At 32.1% G+C, this 25825-nt stretch overlaps 1 protein-coding gene across 1 annotated transcript in view; it reads right to left on the minus strand.

Moving 5' to 3' along the window:
• The window catches only part of LOC145324955 (bone morphogenetic protein receptor type-1A-like), a 49275-nt gene extending 26510 nt beyond the window's left edge, over window positions 1-22765 (minus strand). The window contains exon 1 of the mRNA XM_080167720.1: window positions 22519-22765. The gene's annotated coding sequence lies outside the window, so the exon portion shown is untranslated. The remainder of the gene's footprint in view (window positions 1-22518) is intronic.
• Between the last annotated feature and the right edge of the window lie 3060 nt (window positions 22766-25825).

The raw sequence follows: 25825 nt of genomic DNA on the forward strand, positions 1-25825 counted from the left end.
TTGACTTTACAGTTATCCATCGACAGGGGACTAAGCATGTGAATGTAGATTATTTGTCGAGAACTGAGTTAGATTGTAAGGACCATCGACTGAAGGATTGTCAGGAGTGTAGAGAGACAGATAATAAAACTTTGGATCCTTACCTGAATGATTCACCATTTCTGGATCAAATCTATTCTATTATGCAGGTACATTCTGCAGAGGATGAGGCGGATGTTGAGTTTGTCTGGCAAAGTAGTTTTCAGCAGGACGAGATCCTAAATGAAATAAGGTTATGGATATTGGAAAGGAGACAGTTGTCGTCTTATGAGAGGGCGGAGCTATCGGGCAGAAAAGAACTATTGTACAATCTTATTGGCCATATGTATGTGCTAGAGGGGGTTGTAATTTTCAGACAGCCTTTGGCCGAAGGGGGTTTTGTCGAGAGGCCTGTAGTGCCTCTTTCTTTATACAATGATATATTTGATTCAGCTCATGGTGGATATGGTTCTGGACATAGAGGTGTGCAGGAGACAATACGTAAGATAAATGAGAGATTTTTTATGCCTGGCGTGAACAAGTTTGTGGAATCGAGAATACGAAGTTGTATTACATGTTTGAAAAAGGCTGGAAGTAATCCTAAACATGTTTCACCTATAACTCATTCTGTTCAAAGTAGTGAAGTTTTTGCTAATATGTCAGTAGATCTAGTTGGACCTTGGACTCCATGTTATCATCAGGGACAGACGGTTAAATTTGTCTTAATCATGGTTTGTCTATTTTCTAGATATGTTTTTACATGTCCGTTGGTTGATGCTAAAACTGAAACAACTGTAAAGGCTATATTGGAAAATTTTGTACCTACCTATGGTTTATTTAGAGCTTTGAGATCGGATAGGGGTACAAATTTTACAAGCAGTGTGTTTAAAGGCGTGATGAAAGGATTGGGGGTGGATACTGTCCTAATTCCCCCCAGGAATCCAAATTCGAATCCTGTAGAGAGGCAAAATCAAAGTTTGTATGCTGCTTTGAAAGTAGATGAAAATCATGGAACAAAGGACTGGGCTAAAAAATTACCTTTGGCTACGTTGGTGATTAACTGCTCCAAGAGTACTAGAACTGGATATTCTCCATTTTTTCTAGTTTTTGGTCGGCAGCCACGTATTCCCCTCGATTTTCTATCACCAGTCCCGTCTGTTGAATCTTCATCCTCGCGGTCGTATTTGGAATTTCTGAAAAATATGGAGGATGTAATTAAGAGGATTTCTACAAAATCCAAGTTATATTTAGAGGTTCAAAATAAACACAGAATACAGAGGGAAGCATTAAGAGTGACAGATGTTTGTTATGCTTTCTTTAATATTGTAAAAACTGACGTGTCCAAGAAATTACAGTCTTTCTATGGAGGGCCTTTTATTGTAGTTAAGAAATTTTCGGATGCATTGTATGAGTTGGCACCTTTTGGGAATAATCCCATCAAGAAAAATCAGGTTGTGGCTAGGGATAAAATTCGAAAAATTCATGCTCGAACGGAAGTTTTAGGGGAGGAGGTTAATTTTAACGTTTTTCCTTTACCTGAAATTTGTCCGTCCGATGAGATATTTTTGGAAGTTGACAATATGCCTGCAGAGAGAGAAACTGTAGAGGAGAGAGAGAGTGAAGATGTTGTGTATTTGTCATCTGAAAATGATGGTTTTGAGTTGGCAGAGGAAAGACAGAGTGACGGGATTCAGGAGAAGGAGAGTGAGGTTGAGGTTGATAATGACAGAGTTTCAGGAGATGGAAATAGAGAAATTATACCTGTAGGTGAAGGAGTAGAGGTGGGAGTGACAGATGAATCTGTGGTGCCTGCTCCTGTAGTTGAGGGTAATTTTGACGAGGTTGAGCTTCCATCGGAACAGTCGTTTTTGACTACGGCGCCGCCGCAATCTTCACCTGAAAGATTAGTTACAATTAAGAAAAGTGGATCACGGGTGGCGAAATATTTATGGGACACTGGGAGGAGGTTAAGATCTCAGGTAGGGGGTCCTGTGGTACATGTTCAGATAGGAACTCGAGGACGGAGAAAGTAGGGAAAGGAGAGCTGATAATAATTATTTTAGAAAAATTATAAATTATATAAATACATATAAATATTTAAAAAATATATTATAATAAGAGTTCATGAATTGTTATTTGATTATTTTAATAACAAATATGTGCTGACAAAGCTAGTAGGTAGAAAGTTGTCCTGCAATGAAAGGCTAAATCAGTTGATATTTGCGGGTGCATTGGTGAACAGTTATCAGCTAATAATGTCTGGTCATAATAATAAATTCAAATCAGGTAAATATTTTTTAATTTGGGGATTGTGTTTGATACCCTGTGGGGCTGATATGATACCTGTGCTAGTAAAGGAGTGTGTTGGCGACGGTCCTGAGTTGAGGGCTTCAGAATGTACAGTATTTGGTCAGCATGAGTTTAATGGAACAATCAGCGGTCATCTGTTAAAAAAAGTGGGAGTGAGATTTTTGCCCGCAGCACAATGTCACGTCGACAGAACGGTTCACACCTGGTATTGCGGCAAATATAGCCACCTACATTTAGGGGCACCAGCTGTTGTTAGTAGTGATGAGTTAATTTCTAGTGAAGATTGTAAAAGGATGGAGGAACAGAGGGTGTTAGACATAGATGGACGACGGTTGCCTGTAGCGTTTTATGACCGGTCACTGACTTATTTCATAAATGGTACCATCCTGTATGATGATATGATGACGTATGGGATTGACCCTCAGTGCAGAGGGGATGGTATTTATTTAAATAATACCTTTGTGCCTAATACTTTTCAAGAAGTTCAGATTACAAGTTATTTGAAAAATATACAAATTTCAATGTTACCTGATAACAGTTGTTTTCTTGAGGATCAATTCATTGGTGCACATTGTCTGGAGTCTGATCTGCGGCTTGGGTTTGATCGAGTGATAGTTCACAATAAATCACAGGAAGATAGACGTTATTTTAGTTATTTTCGGACTGTTGAAATTGTAAATTTAACTTTGTTTACATTTTCTAATATGGCGGATGATGCTAATAATCAGGGTGGCCAAAGTTGGTTGGCGATTTCTCCACAGTTTTCGTTGGGATTGAAACTGGGGAAAAAAGTGGAGTTTTCTGACTTTCTGACTGACTTGCATTACTTTCATACCAATGTTCCTGATGTATTTTTGTGGATTACAACTGCTAAAAAGAATTTTTTTCCTTGGATGCGGAAAAAGGAGGAGGATGGTGCTTTATTATTACAGTTAACCTCTTCATATCATCAGGTGGAAAGGATTTTGCAGGCAGAACAGGGGTGTTGGGAGAATAATTTGTTTCATTCCAACATCAAACAAGTCGGAAATTTGTTGGTACAACATCTAGGGGAGATGGAGCTTGTGTCTGTATGTAAAAAAAAGATGGTTAAATGTGACTATAGGAGCAAATTTGCCGTGTTATCTTGGTCATTTTTCTTTGTTTATGGATAATAGAATTGTTGCTGTAGAACCATTCACAAGATTAGTTAAAAATGTTTCCTTGTTGATGGTTGTCGAGTGTAGGAAAAATCCAGTATTTGTGAGAGTTAAACCTGGATTATATCTAGGTAACAAGGGGGCAGGAATGCAGCTGGTTCAGACTAAACGGCTGGAGGATAGTTGGTTGAAGGTACCATTGAATTTTGAGCATCTGCTGGATAAGGGAGAGAAAGGACAGGTGTTGGAGTCTGTGGAAGAGGCTAAACTTTCGGAATTGGCTGCTAATTCAAATGCGTTTGTTGTAGAGGTGACAGAAGATTGGTTTGTACATTTGTATAATTCCTCAATTAATTGGTTGACTGATAGTTGGCAGCATTTTGTTATGGCTGTGATGGGTGCTGCTGGGGTGGTTATTGGATTGCTGTGTGTTGGTTGTTTAGGCAGACTGTGTAACTGCGTTAAATTTTCGCGTTATCGGGAAAACAGTAATTAAAATTTGGCATCCCTGATAAATATAATTTATATAAAAGTATTTCGTTTTGAATGTCGTCTTATATATGAAAAATGTTAAAATATTAAAATATTAAAATGTTAATATTTAATTATTGATTATTATCAGGAAATGGAGACGGAAACGAAAGGCGGTATCAGCGGGCGTCTGGTCGGCGGGAGGAGCGTGAACCGTCTGTTGAGATGTTGGATGCTGGTAGATCTAATCGGCGGCATGTTGTGTATAGAAGAGATGATAGGAGGCAGTATGATGTAGAATCGCCCAGGTATGAGCCTGGATATGATGATGAGGACGATGTTGGCAACGTGAGTCTTGAAGTTGAGCTTGATTCCAGGGATCGTCTGCCTAGTGAACAGAGTGGTTCAGAGGTAGACAGTTGGATTGAGCCTCCAACGGACAAGCCTGGAAAGGTGGCAGATACTGGTTCTGGTGAGGGACGGCGCAGGTTTGGTAAGTCTGTGCCAAATCAGTCTGCTGGGTCGGTCAGGACTAAGGGAGCCAGCAAGGCTTATGATGATGCTGGGGAAGGTACTTCCAGAAGGGGAGCCAGCAAGGCTTATAATGATGCTGGGGAAGGTACTTCCAGAAGGGGCGTGGTCAAGCGGCCTGCTGGGGCAGATTCTCTTGGGCCTAAACAAAAGAGGGAGTTACCAGATTTACGTGCTGAGGTTGAGAGAAATAAGGCTGAACGCAAGAATGACAGACAGGGCTTAGCGCCGCTCAGTGATGAAGATATAGGTAGAATCAGTAATTCTGTTGCTGTGACTCTAAAGCCTATGATTGAGGAAAAAATTCGTGAAGCTGTAAGAGAATCAGTCAAAAGTTTGAACACTGCACAGAAACTTTGGCAGACGGACAGTCATAATTGGGTTAAAGATATGCTGGCCTCGCATAAGAGGGATCTAATGGACTGTATAAGGAAGGTCGATACGGAGATGCAGAAAATGGTGGCTACTACTGCACAGCAAAAGGCTTCTTATATGGTACAGAGTGTACAGACAGCAATGACTGATAATTGGGAAAGTAGTTCAACCAAGTTGGGACAGCAGGTGGGCCAACAGGTGGAAAGTGTTTTGGCAGGACAGGGAACTAAGGTTCAAGAGGCTATTTCTGAGATGGCCAAAAAAGAGGCTGAAGTGCAACGGCACCTGTCTAATATTTTTAGTGAGCTTAGCGAGATCCGGCGCAGGATAAACAATGACTTACCGGCGGCGGCATATTGGCAGTTGCAACAGGCTGGAACTTCTGGTGGTGCTGAGGCTAACAACGGGGTGATGTTGGTTTCGGGAGGTGTTCAGGTCACTGGTGGTGTTGATATGGAGGTGGCAATGCCGGCAGATGGACCAGCGGTTGCTGCAGAGGTGGCTGTTGCGAATGATACCGCCTCAGCGGTAAATGATGCTGTGATGGTTGCTGTAGGAGGGCCCGTAACTGCTGCAGCGGGTAATGCTGTCATGGCGGCAACAGTGGATGTCTCGGCTGAGGTTGGTGGAGGGGCGCTGAACACTCCTCCTCCAGTGGGTGAAGGAGAGGAAGGACTTGAGGCCGGGGTTAATTTCGATGTAGGTTCACCCAGTGAAGACATTGATCCCAGTTTATTAGATCAGCCTGATGGATGGTGAAACCATGCTTAGCTGGATGGTTTCAGAAGGGGGTAAATGTCATATATTTATGTTGTGATGTCATATATTTAAGTTTGCAGACATATGTTAGTAGTTACTCTTAATTACTCTTTAATTGCTCTCAGAAAGAATAAAGAGAAAATACATTTAAGTTAGTTGATATTGAGAGTCCTAACACAGAACATTATCTGGTTTGGGTTCGAGTCTTTATTAAGACCAATACAGCTATTTACAGACATCCTATTACTTTATATAGTTTGCATAGGCAGATATTCTACCCTTTCAAAGTGCATAGTTAATTAATACATTGTATTAATTAAACAGACAGTCATCCTGTTGTTTGGTGTCCTGATATACAGACAGACATCCTGCTACTTCAGAACTATCCAGCTTTGAATAATCAGTAGTTTTGACTTATTAACATATTTAATCATTTCTAAATATAGTATCAATATATAATCTTATTTACTCAAAAACTGCATTTAATCCAATATAATAAATACTTAAAAATCTGTTTGCATTTTGAATTGAACATTAAGTCTACTCTATCATTAACTTATGTAAGTCTGTCTATATCTCAATATATTTATGGTATAAAAGACATTTTCTTTAATGTCTACTTGCTTTTATTTCGGCTGTACACACACATACACACACACACACCCATACACACAGCTTAATCTGTGTAACATTATTTATAGCATAATTAACTTTTTTTTAAAGAGCAAAACATCTCCATAAAGCACATTTTAAACACTTTTATTAAGTCAAATAAACAATACAATAGAAATAGAGTTTATTATTATATTTCGGATATTGTCATCATTGTTATGCTGCAAAATAATAAATGCTATCATTAAAAGTTTTTTTTGGGTTATCATTTATTTTTAATTCTTTATTTAACATGGATTTAAAATAACTTTTTTTCTGTTTACTTTTACTACAAATATCAAAAACTGATTTCTTTTATCTTCCTCCATGTTAGCAGACTCCAGGGATCTTTAGGGATAAGACAATGGACTATAAATTGTTTATCCCCAATGAGGCTTAACAAAGTAACCCCTTCTGTAGAATAAAATTATTGGTTGAAAAATTTGGATTCTGACCAATCAAACCCAAAGTTTATAAGTAAGCAAATATGACTTTATAAAACTTTGGGTACCAGTGTAATTTACAGTCCAATATCCCCTCCCTCCTTGTAGACACAGTTTATTTTTAAATTGTTATCACTGGCCCCCTTGTAGTTATAATATTAAATGATAATTATGCAAAAATCTATAGAAAAAAGTTGCCTCATAAATTTTCTATAAATTATGCTATAAAATTTTATACATATCAAAATTTTCAAAGTGTATATTTTAAGAAAATTTGATGAAAATATTAGATCACCTATTTTATAAAAGTATATAATAGATTGGGGAAATTATTCTACATTTAAAATTTAAAAACAGTAAAGAATAAATTTAAGGTATACCTTTAAGATTACTTCTTAAAGGTATAGGTAACAATTATTTTAACGGGTGTAACGATTTTTTTTGTATTTAATGCTATATTACTCAGTCTATTTTAAAAAGCAATATTTCTTAAAAAAAAGCATATTTCTGTCCTATTCTAATTTTATGAAACCACAACCTTATTCTTAAAATTGCTAATCTTCTTAACCTAAAATTTTAATCAAATTTTGCACAATTTATCAATTGGTACAACCAGGGGGCTAGCTAGCTAGATTTTGACACGCCAAGATGCCAAAAAAGGAAGATTAGATATATTTTATTATAAGCGCCACCATATCTGATATCGGGCCCGCTAAATTATAACTTTTAGGTCTAAAATAAAAAGAGTTGATATAGGAAAAAGTTTATTGGTCAAATTTTAGATTTTTAAAATTTCACTAACAATTATTTGACTAGGATCGGTTGGTAAATTGGTTGTTTCATAATATTTTTATCTTTCTGTTCCTTGTTTGTTGTTTTTTTTTCGAATATTTAATTAGCCATTTAAAATTTAACAAAAAAGATTTATTGCATTATGACTTTCAATCAAAAAAATATTATCTTTAATAACTTCTTTTACATAAGTTTACCTAAATTCACTAATAATTTTCTTTTATTTACATTTAGCATTGGAAAATATCTTTGGTAATTTTCTAAAATGGATCATTTACCTATCAGCTCAGCCCTTTGAAATATGTATACTGTATAGGGCCATAGGCTTGGAGATGAATGGGAGGGGAGGAAGGGGGTGGATAATAATATGGTATAAACTTGTGAAAATTCTAGGGTACTAGACACTAATACCAGTATTGGGAACAATATAATTGGATAAAAAAAGAATGGGTTACTTCCACAGATAAAAGGAGTAAGCAAAAAGCTTTTCCTAAAACTTTAAAAGGACTCATTTGTCGATTTTTTTTTATTATATTATTCTGTAGCATATTGGGTATATTAGTAGTTCTTTTAAATAGGTCCACAAAGTTTTACAATAAAGTTTTATTATTCGTTGGCTTAACAACTTTGGGAAATTCTACTGAATTTTGATTGGTTGCTTTATTAAGTTGAGTGTTCAAACTTTTTAACTTTAGTTTTTAACTATAGAAGGGGTAATTTTGTGTTTCATAATTGGGGTGGGGATGTGGATATGTGTTTCTTATCTTTAGATGATTCCTGAAAAAAATTATTCTTAAATTATAAACTTTATTCACTTTATTTCTGAGAAAAATATAATGTACACCTAATGCAATTGAGTCAGACAGCCACTTAAACAATAATTCTATCCCGCCATTCAAAAAAATTCTTTTGCATAATTTTTTTTGTTCATCTTGGCAAAATATTGATCATCAACAGCCAATGATGTCCAAGCTTTTTATTGAGGGAGGGAGATAAGGTATCAAAGGTTTTAGGGGGGGGGGGAGGGTTATTTCATGTATATTGTTTTACTTTGAGGGGGTAAAATAGAGGGTTTTCTGTTAATATTTTACTTAATTTATGCAAATTTGACTTAGATAATCCTTTAATGATAAAATTAAATGTTTTACTTTATGTCTCTTTCGGACATACAGACAAAACATTCTAGTTGTAGATAAGATGCGCTTTCTTAAAAACTGTATTATACAAATTCCTTTTCTCATATTTTGACTTATTTAATACCCAAATTTTGAGTAGATACGAGAATATTTAATGAGCAAAAAGTTAAGCAATTGAAATTTTACAACAAAAACATCACAATCTACATCTAGACATTTTTAGAAAATTTCTACAAGATGAAAGTTTAATTTTGTTTTTTATCCATTAAAACAAAAACTGTTAAAATTCGTTTTGGATTATGTTTGAAAAAGATGGCTGTAAATTTGTAAAATAATTAAAGCTATTTCTTGAAAGTGAAGCCTTTTTACATTTAGACCGTAATGGAATGAACACTTGAAGATTCCTAGAATAATAAGTCAAGATGGGGAAATTGAAATACTTAAATTTTCTAAAAGAGTACAAATTATTTTTGTTAATTGTAAAGGAAAAAACCCGTAGTGCAAAAAGGTAATTATATTTTGGTTTTAATAGCCTAAAACTATTTAGTAAATCTCTCCCTTACCGTTTGAAGCTTCGGGTGTCTGTCTATCAAGCTTTCAAAAGCCCCCCCCCACCCCCTGTAATTATCCTGAGGGCAGGGTAAATTCTTAGATTTTAAAACAAGAAAAAGGGGTTACAGAGTTAGACATTTTAATTATATGCTTTTGATATGTTTTTAAAATTTGGATAGGCATATTATACAATATACATACAACATTTTATTAGGTATCAAACTTCTAGATTAAAAGATACAAAAAGGCATTTTAAGAAGAGAACCTACTCTATAATAAGGCATTGTACTTACGTCAACCCGTTGTTTATAAGATAAGTTTCTTTTTTCTGATTAATATTTTACTTTTTTCCTATAGCTACAAAATTAATATAGAAATATTTTTTTAATAAATTGAAACAAGCTTGAAATCTAAAATGTATAAATGTTCCAACATTCATCAAATATCAAACTAGAATTTGTGCCAATTAAGGTCTAAAAGTGAGGGAATGGTGTTTCATCATTTCCACATATTAAATGGTTTAAATTCGCAAAATAAATAGCAAATAAATTATTTTCATAAAATTAAGAGGATTCTCATTGGGGTACTCAATGATAATGCTTAAGCAATGGAGAAGAGACAAATTGTGCTTTGTTAATAATTATTGTAGTTCTGTCTATTTTATGAAGGATATACATTTTGCAGAAGTGAAGGAACACCCAAGAAAAGAGGAAGATAGGGAAAGGTGATATAAGGGTATGTGAATAAAATTCGAGGTATTTTAACATTTACTCAAAATGACTAATTAGCAAAGGAAAACCTTTGAAATGATGTTTTTTAAACAACTAAAGCTACCAAAATGCACAAGATATGCCATTTTAGGGATATTGATAAACAAACAAATACCAACAAAAAAAGTCATTACTTTTTAACCAGTCAAATAGTCATTATTGAGACAAAAGGACCTGTTATTACATATTATATTTTCCAAATACATTTTGCATATTTCTTAAGATGTGGAAGAACATATGTATATGAGTTTTAAAGGCTGGGGAAAAGGGCAACGCTCATTTAATTTATGATATTTGATGGGAAATTAAAATTAGTGTATAATTAATCCCATCTTGGCAGATACAAAATCTCATACAACATTTGAATTCTACACAGGGAGGGAGGGGACAATGTTGCTTAAATTAATCTACAAACCCTTGTTCTTTCAATATTTATAAGCTAGATTAATTTCACATAAAATCATTGGGAAAAGATTAATATATTGTCCCATCCCCGAGTTGCGGGGCAGAGAAAAACACAGATTTGCATTAATTTTGATTTTATCATGTTTGTATAGGAGTTAAGTTTTAAAAGGAGCATGGGTAGCAGCCAAAAAGTCGCAAAAAAGCTGCCATATGGGATTCATCATTTGGTTTGGACCTCTATTTCTCAGGGCCAACAAATGAGAATTTATTGAATAATTTTCCACATTTCTCAATTGTATATTGTTATTACAGGGTACAACAGAAAAGAAACGCACACAACATAACACATAATTTACATTGAATAATATTTATCCCTGTTCCCGATTGAAAGTTTAATTTTTTGGTAAAATTTTCCATCAGGAAACCAGTACTTATAAATGGTTGCTTTTCTTCATTTAATTTCATTGCTCAAAATAAAGCAATAGTTAAAAAAACAGCTTTTTAATGCTAAGAGAATCTTTAAACTTTATAAAGCAAAACTATTCTATTAATCAGTACGAAATTGCTCGGTTGTGAAATCTTTCAATTGATTTCAAACTTTCTAATAAGATTCTTATAACAACTAGGTAATAAAAATCAGTAGGTAAGTAAGTCCATTTTTTACATTCATAAATTGTATATTCTATTAGAATTATTCAGAAATGTTTATTATTGTCGAGGAAAATTAAATGAAAATATTAAACTGAGAGATGATGAAATAGGTTGAATCAGGCCAGACACAGTAAGAGCTTGACGTGGGTTCAGTTAAGCAAATTGTTAAAAGAACAATTATGGCAAATAGTAGCCCATTTAAGACATAGCATACCCCATTTGATTTAAAAAAGGAATGCTAAGTTATTTAGTTTAAATTTAAACTCTTTATCTTTGTAATAATTTGTTTTTTAATATCTTTTTTATCTGTTTTTAGGCGGTAAAGATATATAAATACAATAAAAATCTTATGAAAATTGCTACCAAACTCCCACACCATTTTTGCCTCTAGCCAACCAGATTTATGTAATTAAAAGCTCAGACATAAGCATACACTTTTTACTCCACTAACTGCGATATCCAACCATCAAATGATAACACGAGTAGAGATTCAAAATGAAAACAAATTCCTCTTTTTTTCAATTTCACTAAAATTTAAATTAGATCCACAAATTTACTGAAATGTCATTAAGATTTTTAATAGCACAGCTACTTTATAATTAGAACATGTCCGTATGTACGTCTGCCAGATTGTCAAGTTTTCAGCATCTACACAGCTTCTCTCGGCGTTAAGTTTATGTATTTAAGAAGATTTCTTGTAATTCCTTGTATTTTTTTACTTTATTATAGTTTATTGTACCTTTTATTGAATATGAACAAAATCATCCTTGTTATTTACAACTTAGGTATAATTTCTTTTGCAATCTGACTGTGAATAAATGGTTAAACAAATTTTCAGCTTTAAAGGATTAAGAATTGTCATTGCAAAATAGTAGCACGTCAATTTTAAGAAGATGTAAAAGAAAGGGGGGTAGGGGGCAAAATTGCGTGCAATTTCTAACGTCTCATCTAAAAATATCCGTCTGTATACTTTTTATTGAAAGGGTTCCCATGCTATACTTAACATATTAGGCCTTATCAATATATAGATACTGATAAAGAGTTTGGACTACTAAGTAACATGCAAGGAAAGGCTAATATATTTTTGCACAAGTAAAGTACGTCTTAAATCATTTACAAATAACCAAAAAAAATTAAACTAGGATCTTTATTTGTAAAATTTTTTAATTAGCTAATAAACAGCAAGTTATAGTTATTTCTATACATAGCATAAAAAAAAATATTTATGCAGACTGAATAATGAATATGGTAAAAAATATGACAAAACAAAGTAACCCTTTTTATTATTAACATATTCATTTTTGTACTTCTACAAAGCATGAAACAAGAACAGCTGTTTTCAAAGAAAGCTGTAATTGTTTTGACTAAAACCTGAATATCTATTTTGATTTAAATCTGAATACATGAGCGAAAAAAAAGTACTACAGAAAAAAAACTTGTATGTAAGTCAAAGGTAATGAATTGCACTTATTTCTTAACCAAAAGCTTAGCTTTCTGATCAAAATATTGATAGCAGTTGTATAATTAGATAACTCTACATAGATGAGTAGCTTTGCTCTAAACAATAATAGAGCCACTAATGGAATATATAGTCAATATAATAATGATGATATGTAAAGGTACATAATATGCACAGACTAAATGAAAGGTAAATTAATCTTCACACAAAAAAGTATAGTGACAAAAATATGCTTTAAAATATTGGGAGAAAGTTGAGAAAAAAAACAAATAAATTGGTATACTTTCCAATGAATAAGTTACCAAGGTAAAATTTGAAAACTAAAAATTAATAGGGAAATATTGTTTTACCATCCACTGCATTGTCTTATCCCTGTGTCTCTGAATTGTAAATAATATTCAGAGAGGGAAAATGATCAACTAATAATCATATTCATTTTTCACCATTAACTTACAGGTTAATTAATATTATACTTTTTGTTTTTAGTGTTTTTTATACATCCGATTGTTTTAATAGCGTAGCTATTCTATAAGTAAGATATTTTAGCCATTAGATAGATCCATTACATATATTTGGGGATGTTTGTCTGCCTGTGTTTTTGTACGCTAACCACTAGACCAATATGGTTATCCTTTACAGTTAACCTTTTTAAAGGCCCAGGTAAGGATACATGATAATTAAACACGATATTATCCTATTACACCCCCGAAAGTATTGTATTTTTGTCTTAAAAATAAAACTATCTAATTGTTGCCTCATCCATAGCGCCTGGCCCCACGATGTTATATGAAAAAGTTTAGTTAACTGGGACTGCATAAATGCAGAAAGTATGCAAAGCCTCCAGAAATGTCCATGGATCCTGTTGGGACAAAAAATCCAGGTTTCATTTTACTCAAAAAATCTTGATTTGATTTAAGATGAAAAATTAATAAAATGAAAAAAACTTGGCAATTGTAGTTTAAAATTAGTCTGCAGCCGAAGCCGTAGTCAATCCGAAAGCGGTCAATGTTTCGGCTGTAGCTGCCATTCTTATAACATGTAACATTTGACTGTAATTTCAGCAAATTATCATTTATAAATTTTTCATTGATTAGAAGTCGTATTGAAGCCCATTCTCCCCAATAATCCTTAAAGATAGACAGATAGAAATTTTGATCAAAATAAGAACTCAAAAATATCTTATCCAGTGTTGAGCCATTGTGAATCCATAAATTGTGCAGAATATTACCTAATGTGCAAGCAAGCTCTCTTTTCAAATTGATTCATTTCTATCTAATATCTACTCTCAATATAGGATCTTGTGTGTGTGTGTGTGTGGGTGCATATAGCACAGTACATACATATACTCTTAAAAGGACTCTCCACAGAAAAATCAACTTTGGATTTTTGAAAATCTAACCTGAAACTATTATTCTCTGTTCAATTTTAGGCATTTTTTGTTTTTGTGGCATCGCGATCGAAGCCCTTTGAAAATTTTGTCCGCCGCCTATTTGTACTGCCGCTATAACAATATATACTACACTTTCCTCCACTCAATATGTGTTCGCCGCTAAAGAACATTTGCTCCATTGCAACCGGCCGCTCTACGATTTATCCTCTTCCTTGACTGGACAATCCTGCCGCCTCCATTTTGTGTTCGCCTCCGCCAAATATAACTATCTTTTGCCGCAGTTGCCGCATTCATCGCCCTTCTCCGCCACTACTCCGCTATACATTGCGTACGTAGCTATACACAACACCCCCAGCCTCCATTTAATTTCTGAACAAGGGAGAGGGGAGCATGTATTAAAAAGCGACGTACAGCGGAGTAGCGGCGGAGAAGGGCGATGAATGCGGCAACGGCGGCAAAAATAGAAGCTAAAAATCACTAAAGCAGCACAAATTAAATGGCGGGAGGATTCACTTAAAGGAGGTAAAAAATTTCAAAGGGCTTCGATCGCGATGCCACAAAAACAAAAAATGCCTAAAATTGAACAGAGAATAATAATTTCAGGTTAGATTTTCAAAAATCTAAAGTTGATTTTTCTGTGGAGAGTCCTTTTAAGTGGCGCAGCTATTCTTTAACAATGTCTGCACGTCTGTTCGTCAGTCAGGAAAGAAAAGGATGCTTTATTTTGCGTTAAACAAAGCGCTGAAACCCTTTAAATCAATTTAATAAGGGAAATGTAATTTTAAGATACTGAACAATTTAAGACTCTAAATTACTCAATTTATTTTGATAATCTAATGAATTAATTATTTTGTCTGTCTATCTGGTCAGCTTATTTTCTTATTTAAATGTTTTCATTACTGTGCTACGCTACTTCACAATACTGTAATCCTTGTTTTCTTTATAGTTTGCCTTTTAGTTTATTAAATTCTTTCAAGTAAGAATCTAAAGACATCTTTCTAATAAAAGTAAAAATATATTGTTTTTTGCCCAACTAATATAATGCCTTCTTTCAAATACAATTTTTTGAAGGAAAACAACAGAAAACAGTTATTTTAGTGGCCCGTCCCAAAATTGAACTCCCTAAAGCAACGTTTTTGCAATCCAAAAAATATATTTTGTTAAAGTCAAATTTTAGTCTTTCAAAATTTGAAGAAAAACAATGCTTAACAAATATTTTTGGGTTCTTTGGCATGGATATAAACTTTATTTGCTAAATAAAAAGAACATTTCTTGTGGTTGTTTATAGAAACATACAATAATCCCACGTGGAGTATTGAGTGACCATATAGCAAAAGTCTAGAGAATTTTTAAGCAAAAACTATTTTCTAATTTTATATTGATAGACAAAACTTTAGAAAAGTTAGATTGTAACCAAATTTTATTTTTCAATATTAATTTAAAAAATTTTATCTTTAAAGCAAATTATTCAAAAATTAATTTCAAATAAACTTAGGTTGCTAAGATGACCACACACCGACACAACAAGATATGTTTTGTTTTGCATGCATTTTAAATTAGCATACACAAAATTTCTGCAAAAATAATTCACATTTGTTTAATAATTGCTGTTTTTAATAGTTATTATAGTGTAAAAAAAATACGCAAAGCTTCAAAGATGATTTTAAAGATAAAATGTACTACTAAATTAATGTAAGCGACAAGTAGACAAATAAAGGAAATATTCCGCTCAGACAAGTTGACCGTTTTCAAGCTAAAAGGTAGAAAATCATTTGTTTTAATAGAAACAAGAACGGTAATGTTTTCCAGTAGCGAAGCAATGACAAAGTAAAGTTGTATCAAATCATAAAATTAAACTACTAAACCGTTTGAGTTCTCCATATTATGGAAGTTTTACATAGGTCCCATCCTATCCACTTTCATTAGAAGCAAGGGACGCAGTCGCAAGTAGTATAGCATAATAAAAGTAAGAGTATAGAGTACTGCTGCAGCAAAGTTATCTGAATGTGAAATATTTCAAGTGCAAATACTACAACACATACAAAAATATGTACATATATTGACAATACTAAATATTTACATGGGGTAGGGAGAAGCAATCTAAAAAATAAATAAAAACACAATTTTGATACGTGAAATCACAAACACAATTTTTTTTGAAGGACATAATAGCCAATAAATGGTCCTTTGCTTCAATTTTAAATATCGATATCTAGAAAGTTAAATGAAAAGGAAATGAACCAAAAAAGTGTATTATTAATTTTAATAATATTCTGTAATATTTTTCTTTAAATAATCCCCGCCCCCCAAAACACGTCCAGCCAAATACACATAAGAAGCTCCTTGGTGCAAAATTCTTAGGAAAAAATATTGACCTTGGCAATGCTATGGTGTCAAGAATGTGTGTGTGTGTGTCTGTGTCTCTGTGTGTGTGTGTGTTATTTATTTAAGAGAGACAGTGTGAATGCTTTGAACAAATATTAGATAGATTCATCACATAAATACCGCAAAAGCCGGTCAGCCTAAAAAGGAAAAAATCACATTGAAATATTCAAAGAACATCGAATTTTTTGGCTTGTTTTTAGCTAGTTTCATAAGAAAATTATATTGAAGCATAAGCCATAAAGTTATAAAAAAATGAATCAATTGACAATGACCTTTGCTTGAGTCCAATAATAGGTTAATTTAATTTTAAATGTATTGTAGACAATTAAATGAAATAAAATTGTTTTTAGTTATTATAGCTGCGTTACTTACATACACATAAGTGTTCTTGTTCTAAAAAAACTTGCTGATTAGGAAGTTAAGCATATTTTAAATTCCTTAGCCTAACATAAAATAACTTTTTTTTATTCTCTATGATTTCCCTAAAAGAATAAATTATTTATATAATTAAACAGTGTTGTGTTGTGAAACCTAGATTCTTTCCAGGACACTAAATTAATCTGTTATCCTTATCAAAGGTGCTAAAATATTGATTAGTTTTGCATAATTTTAGATGGAAGGGTTAATTGTTTCAATATGCTTGTAATGTTTTTAGAAACATCAATTAATATACTAAAAGTGCTTTAGATACTCAACTAAGATTTTGTAAAAATTCATATAATCCATGAAAAAATGTCTTCTAAAATTATCTAAAGAAAATGCTTTAAATAAACTATCTAATAATTAATATTTAGGTATTTATCGCATCGTATTGTAAACATATATAAAAAAAAAGACAATTAAGCTTAAAACCAGTTTTTATTATTTGTAGAAAATTGTCTGTAATATGAAGCTACACATGATTTTTCAGTATGGCTGAGAACGGGTTCTAATCTAGCGGATATTATTCAGTTTCCAAGCCATAAGGAAATAAGTATCAGATTAAAAACGATTTCTAATAAATAAAACCAATAGAACCATAATAAAACAAACAAATACAAAACATTACAAGAAAGTAAGTCATAAAGAATCTTTGCTGTTAAACAAGGATGACAACATCCATAAAAGCGAAGCTCTGAAATGGAAGGACAAACGAACATTAACACTTGTAGATTATCAGAACTGAATTAGTAGAATATTAATGCATCAGAACAAACAATATTTTAAGAAAATTTGTTGCAAAACTGTATAAATAGATGATACTGTTTAAGGACATACTTACATTTTTGGGACTTGTTTATAGAGATGCTTTTCTTATAACATTGTACCTTGTTGTAATAGGAATCAGTTTTCAAAAAATCAGAAGAATCGGATAATTTTAACATACAAAAATTTGTTGTCAAAAAAGTTAAAAATCGACATGTTTAAAATGGACGTACGGACATTCTGGTATTGTTTATAGAGTTGCTACGCTTTCTATATTGTACCTAAATACTATAGGAATCATCATGCAAAGTTTGGAATCGATAGGACAATGCTAACCTGTTTAAATTAACGAAAAGAGCTAACTCTCTGTGACGGACGGACGGACCGATCCTAATTATAGAAAAGCTTCGCTTTTAAAAATGTGGACAACAAGTGAGAAAATTGTTAATCTGATCAAATTGTTTAAATTGAGCATGCAATTTTTAGGCTGTGTCATCACTTCTGCAAAGTGTTTCATGCTAGCAAAAGAATGTATAAGTGCATAAATTAGAGGAAAAAATGGATAGTACTTTAGTAATCTTAGCAGTTTTGGTGATTTAAAAATTCATGCATTTAGTGGAAGGGATGATACAATTTTTACTAACAAGAAAAACAAATTTATTTTGGATTTAAAAAACTGTTTTATATGAAGCAACTATTTATGAATACTTTCATCCTTGTTTTTATAAATGACTATATTAATTTAAGAGAATAAGAAGGCAAAAAGGTAAAAAATAAATTTTCATTCATTAAATTATTAAGACAAGTGTCTGTAATATTGCGCCAGTTGTAATTCAACTGTAATAATTGCACGGGGATTATGCATATTTGCAACTTTAGATTCATAACATCTGTGCACCAATCCCCAGAGAGAGAGAGAGAGAGGGGACAATGGGCTGTTTATTACACTAGTCCCCAAATTTTGTAATAACGTTTTCTTATTTGTTGGCTTAACAACTTTTTGGTCTTTAGTAAATTTTAATAGGTGAATTCTACAACAAATTTTAAGAAAGGGTAATTTTGTGTAACATTATTTGAGGATGTACATCAATTTATCGACCATTGTCTTATACCTTTAGATCCCTGACCCCCTTGTAAGAAGCATAGCCACAATATAACGAGGATAAGTCTGTTCATCCGTCAATTAAAAACCATCATTTTTATGATGATAAGTGGTGAATAAGTAAAGAAAACTATTTATTTTAAAAAAAAACTTTTAATTGGCAATCGTTTGAAAAAAAATCAGTTAAAACCTGAGTTAAAAGATTAGCTAAAATTGACTTCTTTTCTCATTTTAATCTTTTAAGTGCTCTCTTAAGTTTTTCAAATAAGAACTCACGTAAAATCAAAATTCACAATTGCTTTTAAATTTTTTATAGCCAATAATAGGTGTTATAAAAATGTTTGCTTCTTTAGTCATGTATTTTATAATATTTGTATTAAAATTTATTAATATTGTTTTGAAATGCAATAAAAAAATATATGGTAGATTTTATTATCACATACAAAGTAATATTGGAAAAGTACAGTAAAATACTATCAAGTAAAATTAACAGACTATGCAAACAACCGAGGCTTAAAAATGTAAACAAAATAAGCTATTTTAAAATATCCTTGTAAATCTTCTTAAGTCCATCAATAAACAAGGAAGATAAATCTAATCTTCTGACTTTCTGAGTAAAAGTAATATCGTAGTTATAGAGTTGTTGCGCTGCTAGTAGGAATGCTTTAAAAGCCTAGCAATTTTAGTGAACCTTCGCAAGACTTTTACACTGTAAAACCTAACATGAGTGAACTTTCATGTTGACATAATAACAGCTTAAAAGATAGGCAGGAGTTGGCCTTAACACACGGGGGGAGTAGTGTAATGTATCTTTTAAAATTTTTAGGATATAAAATAAGCGGTTTCAAAGTTTCAGGTGGGGTAAACACCCCTTTACACCCCCCGTTGGACGTCTGGGCCTAAACAGAACTGCGTCGACAATTGATTACACACATAAAGATAAACATGGTGAGAAAACTGTGAGACCCATCTTTCAATCAGGACACTCATTTGTTTTCTTTTAACTTGGTGCATTTTTTGTGGGATATTCTACATCCATGCTTTTTTTTAGAAAGAGAGGACAAATTGAATTTTACACTGGTACTCAAAAGCTGTATAACTACAATAATAGTTGTTTTTAAAACTTTGGATACTTTTATGAATTTTGATTGTTTGTTTTCAGATCTTTCTACCAACAATCTAATCTCCAGAAAGGGGTAATTTTGTTTTCTTCATTTGGGAATATACATCCCCAAAAATCTACGATTTCATAGCTTGTTAATGTTAACAGAATGCTTTTAAACATGTATGTTTTATTTTTAAAAATGAAGGTATACGAAAAATAAAAACGTCATTGGCTGAGGAAATGTAAGTAATAAGGATATATGTCTGTAATGTCTATACTCAAATCATGTGCTTATTTAAGGTCATAACATTTAAATCCTAAAATGAGCTTTTTTCAAATTAGGTTGCTATATAGGTAAGAAAGTTGAGACTTTTAACCGATAAACATTTTCTTGTAAATAAACATTTTTTTCACATTTCGCTGCTTATATAGCCCCCTCTATCGATATTTATAATTTCTTTTTTTGGTTTTGAGCATCGCTACTTATGAAGTTGTCATCCTTGTTTTTTTTCTATTCTCACCCTTGAAACTTATTGACTTACCTACTGAAAAAGATTTGTCTAAAATCAAATCTTAAAAAAATTTTCTAATCTCTAAAGTGCAGTTTTAAACAATTCCTTCGATCAATTTAGATAATCATTTTTCTAAGATGCCATTTTTTTGTTTGATTGCACATGCATTCATGGGTGTGCATTGACTACCACATAACCTAGGAATCTAAAGGGATAAGACAATGGCCGAAAAATTGATGTACATCCCAAGTGATGATACTCAAAATTACCCCTTCTGTAGCGTAAAGTTATTGGTTAAATTAAAGTCCCAAAGATTGTAAAGCCAACTAATAAGAAAACGTTATTAAAAAACGTTGGGACTAGTGTAATAAACAAACCATTGTTCCCTATCTCTCTTCGAGTATCCCTGTTGTTCTATTAATTTGATAGAATAATACATGAGTGGAAGTTGATGCACACTACATCCACATTTTTAATTGATTATTGGCAAGGTTCTAAAAACAGGTAGATTTATCGGGACTGTAAATTACACTGGTACTCAAAGGTTTTATAACGGCGATATGTTATTAGTTGGTTATAATTCAATCTGAAGATGGGGTAATTTTGCTAATCTTTTGATTCCTTCTATATTAATGAACATGGATGACCACTTTTTTTTATATAAAATCCTCAAAAACATTGATAAAAAATCAACGAATTAAAAGTCTAAACAGTCAATAGTTTCTGAACAAATCAAAGATGTAAGCAAGTGTGTTTAGTAATCAGTTAAGTAGTTACAGGCAAGAACTTTACTACTTTATATCACGGAATATAAAATCATCAAAAACTCTGATAATAAATTGTCGCATTAAAAATTTAAACAATAATTTTTGGATTAATTAGGTACTAAAGATGCAAGCAAGATTGTTTCTTTAAAAATAAACTTTCCTAGTATACCAAAAAAGATAAACATGTATATTCGTAAGATTTTGTAATTTTTTATTATTGAAAAGAAATATTTTTTGTCATCCTGTTTTTCTAGCCTTAGGAAGGGCATAGATAAAATCAAATATCTTTGAAGTAATCGACTAAAAGGCATTTCAATTTAAAGCGCAGATATCTAAAAATGTACTATTTTAAAAGACTTAAATATTTTAATTGTTAAATAATGGAATCATGGATACTAATTTTGTCTACATAATTAAAATGTAATTAAAACGACGTTTTATAACATTTAAAAAATCAGCAATTCTTAATATAAAAATCCATAAAATTACAATTGTTTTTAGCTAATTTGCAGCTGCCGAGCCTTAGCTAAAGTGTAAAAGGAGGAAATTCAAAACGAAAATATTGAAATGCTTATTTTAGAGATAGGTAAAAACGGGAATGAGGTTAAAAAGAGTAAGGCTGTCAATCTTATGTGAATGTTATGTCTGTAAATATGTTTGTATATTTATAAAATTTGTATGTCTGTCTATAGGTGTGTAAATTGAAACATTTGTACATAATCAATTAATAAAAATATATAAGAAATAATTAAGATTTAAATGTTTGCTTAAATTAACACACAACTGTAAAAAAAATCATATTTTTTCCAGACTTAAAATTGTAAACATAAAAACAAATTTTCTTCGCATTATTTTTTTTTTTGACAAGAACAATTGATTTTGACGGCTTTAAAATTGTGCTCTTGGCTTTGATGTGCATATGTCTGCTAGTGGTATAGCGAATTAATGTTTGTGTCTTTAGTCTATAGTACCCTGTCAAATTTTAAGCATAGTGCTGACATTTAATTTCAACGTTGTAGGAATGGATAAAGAATATACATGGATATTATGATAAGGGAAAAATTGTAGTCAATCTAGCTTGCTAACATGAACATCTCTTATCGGTCATTTTATTCATCCAATAGGAGGGGAGATGATGGGGTATCGTTATTATTTTATCCCGCAGCGAGTTTCACTTTATTAGAGAGCATGAAAATCTGATGTAACATCCAATTAATTATATATCCATTGTTGTCGTGGCTTATTATTGATCTATATCATATTAATTAATATTGTTAAATCCAATAAATAACGCAATACTCATAATGACATTACGACTATAATAACATCCCAAAGGTTTTACAGGGTAATAGTTATTCTGTCTGTCGGCACTGTTTTTTAAGTGCTTTCTCAATTAGTAGATATTAAAAATTAGAAATATTTGGCCTAAGCAAATATTTCTAACAAAAAAATAATTTATAATTAGAAATAAAACATTTAAAAGGCAAAACTTATATTTTAACTCTAAACAATTCTAATTTCTTATTCATCAGCGGATTTTAAAAATGTTATTATCATTGCTGCGTTACTTAGAGACACAATCATATTTAAAGCTAAAATTATTTACTTACCAAATTATCAATAAAAACAGAAACTCAAAAGATCATTGACAATTTTTTTCACTTCTTTATAACTATTTTTCACCCATAGTTATAAATTTTTTATATGTCAATGATAAAGGTCACTTTATATTCATATTTATTCCATGTAGTTTTCACATTATATCTAACATATATATAGTTTATAACTAGTTCTAATGTCACTAAAATTCAATATTTTTTTTTTCAAAACACCTTATTGTAAAGTGTGTATTATAAAGGCTGTTTGTAAATTGTTGTAAGTGTTTAAACTTAAGTTGTAAGCGAATTGGATGTTCTGCCTATGTCCAAAACCAGGGTTGCCGGCTAACTGAGCTGGACTGGACAGTGGACAAAATTTCTAGATAACTGAAAATAACGACTCATATTTTCAATTCGTATTTTTACTTTAGTTGTTTAGTGGTATTTCTTTATTAGTTTTTCTGCCAAAAAAATAGATAAAAGTACCTTTTCAAAAAATTTTAAAATTATCTTTTTTTAGTTTGTTAAGCAATTGAATTTATTTATAAGTAAAAAAGTTTTTTTTAAATATTTAAATGTCAATATTTATTTTATTTTTACAATGGCAACCCTGCAATGAGCTCACTAATAGGGAATTGATTGAGGGTGGGGGGAGTAAGAAAATTGAAAAGGGGAGTTTTACCCAAAATCCCCTCCCCCCACTGAGCCTAAACCTCCTTCTTCGATCTAAGCCTATTCAGTGATGTCAACTCTTTGTTGATGATTTTCCAACAAAAATCAAAATTTCAAAACGCAACTAAGTTTTGTATTAAAATATAAATGTAATGTATAATCTTTTTTTAATGTAACATGATGTATTATTCAAAACGAAAACATTATGATTTTAACAAAATAATTTTAAATGAGAAGAACCAAAAAATCTTCCAAATATTGCATTAAAAATTCGCAAAATAAAAATTGTACAAAAAAAATCCACGAATAAAGAAATGCAGTAACTTGACTGCATATGTTGACATCCGTAGCTGCATGTAACATAGGGCACTAGAGAGCTTTTACTCCGTGTTACCCACTTAATAAAATAGGAGGCGAATGGGGGGGGGGGGTGGACTTGTAAGAGATGTGAAAAAATAGAAAAAGGGGGTGACTACAAAGAGAAAGAGGGAAAGAAAGGGAAGAAGGGGGTGTGAATAAGGCGCTCTTTTAACTAAAAGAAACTTTTTTTTTGTGATTTGACAACAAATATATGTATAAAGAAAAGAAACTAATCTTTTAGCATGTTTCATTGGATTATATTGTTCAAATACATTTTTAGCAGTTCAATTTTACTCTTTATAATTCGAAAATGAATTGCTTTGGATTTGAGGATAGATTATAGGGGGAACTAGGGAGGGGGGGATAAGATTTAGGAAAAATGGTCCCATTCAATAAGATGAAAAATGTCATGTCAAGGCGGAAACTTTGATTTTCATGCATCTTTTTTACATTTCTTATAGTCTCTCCCTCTTTCTCCTTTTTCTCAGTCTTCTTTTTTAACAAGTTTTCCTGTAAAAACACCAATAAATTTATTAGCTAATAGCAAATACATTTTTTGGGTATATTATATATAAAGTCACTAATTTGTCAAACATACATTACCTTAGCACATTAATTGAAAATTTATAGAATCTCCCCTATTCTAGACCTCAATCACCTCCCAATCCATGAAAAACAGCCTAAAACCTCCTGAAAACATGAATTATACTTCTCTGAAAACACAAACCCAATCGGTTCTGACAATTAAGAATGAATTTAACTCAAGCAAAAATTGTAAAACTTTTTATTCTCTTTAGTAGGTATTGTCAAAAAAATACTTATTTTTACATCTATTGAAAGTAAGCTTTCTTGAAACTATTGAAAAATGTTTTTAATTCTCAACTAAGAGGTAGAAATTGCTATTTTGAAATATTACAATTTTGTAAAACACCCATTTAAAAAAAGGTTACAACAACAAGAAAGAGGGTATCCAGGAAAAGGGAAACAAGGATTTAAGTACTTTGGGCGGGTGGGGAAGGGGTGTTTAGTGTTGTTTGAGAGGGGTTCTAGGAGGTGCGACCTGCACAGCGGGGGGCTACAAAACTTTAAACCCCCGCCCCCATAGAATGTACCTCTTTTCACACCAAAAGAAACCAAATTTATTTCATTTTACAACCAATATTTAAGTATTTAACATTATTTAGGTTTTCTGGACAATTTCATAACTTCTGTAGATTTTTTTTATGATTTCAATAAATCTAAATCTGTAGATATTATTCTAAAGCAATAATTTTTAAAAAAGATAGCCTTTATAAGATTAATCAGAAACGTTTATAGCATATCATATTAGATAAATATTTCACTTATGAGAAAATGGCAAAAGGTCTTCTTTAGAAAGATTTCCCCTTTGATAAGAAACATAACTTAGGAAACAAAGTCGTAACTTAATCTCCTTTGTGTAAGAGCGCCGGATATTTATAGGGGAGGGGGGGGGGGGGGGGTGAGGCTTTTCTTTGTAGCATTATAAAGGATATTTTTCTATTTTAGATTCAAAGATTTTTTAAAAATATTTTTTTAACATCCATATTCTAATAAGCAATTAATATTTCGAGTATATTTCAGTTCAGTCGCGTCTCTCTTTTGGACTGTGGAGTCCAGAGAATACGGCCACCCTGCTCCTCCATGAATTCCTTTTTTTGGCAAGTGCTTCAGCTTCTCCCCATGTTAATTTCAAATTAAAGAGGTCCTTTTCAGTGCTCCGCCTCCAGGTCATTTTTGGTTGTCCCCGTTTACGTTTACCAGTGGTGGGGTTCCATTTTAAGCACTTTTTTGGAAACCTATTTTGTTCCATTCTGAGCACATGTCCTAGCCATCTTAGTCTTTTAAATTTCACTTCTGCTTCAATACTATTGCACTTGGTCTTAGCATACAGCTCATTGTTTGATATTTTGTTTGGCCAGAATATTTTGCAAATTCTTCTTAGGCAGCTATTGTGAAATGCATTAAGTTGATTTGTTTCAGTTTTCACAGTTCTCCAGCATTCAGCTCCATAAAGAAGAACTGATTTTACATTACTGTTGTAAAGTCTGATTTTTGTTTTCAGAGCAAGTTTCTTTGAATTCCAAACGTTGTGTAGACTGTTGAAAGCAACCCTAGCCTTATCAATCCTGGTTTTAATATCAGCTTTTGAGCCATTTTCACTGCTGATAACACTTCCCAAATAGGTGAATTTGTTGCTTTGTTTCAATTGTTCACCATTTATTGTTATAGTTTGATCAGGGTTTGTAGGTATATTCATAATTTCAGT

Source organism: Acartia tonsa, chromosome 7 (genome assembly GCF_053477335.1).
Source record: "Acartia tonsa isolate MP-2025a chromosome 7, ASM5347733v1, whole genome shotgun sequence".
Lineage (NCBI taxonomy): Eukaryota > Metazoa > Arthropoda > Copepoda > Calanoida > Acartiidae > Acartia > Acartia tonsa.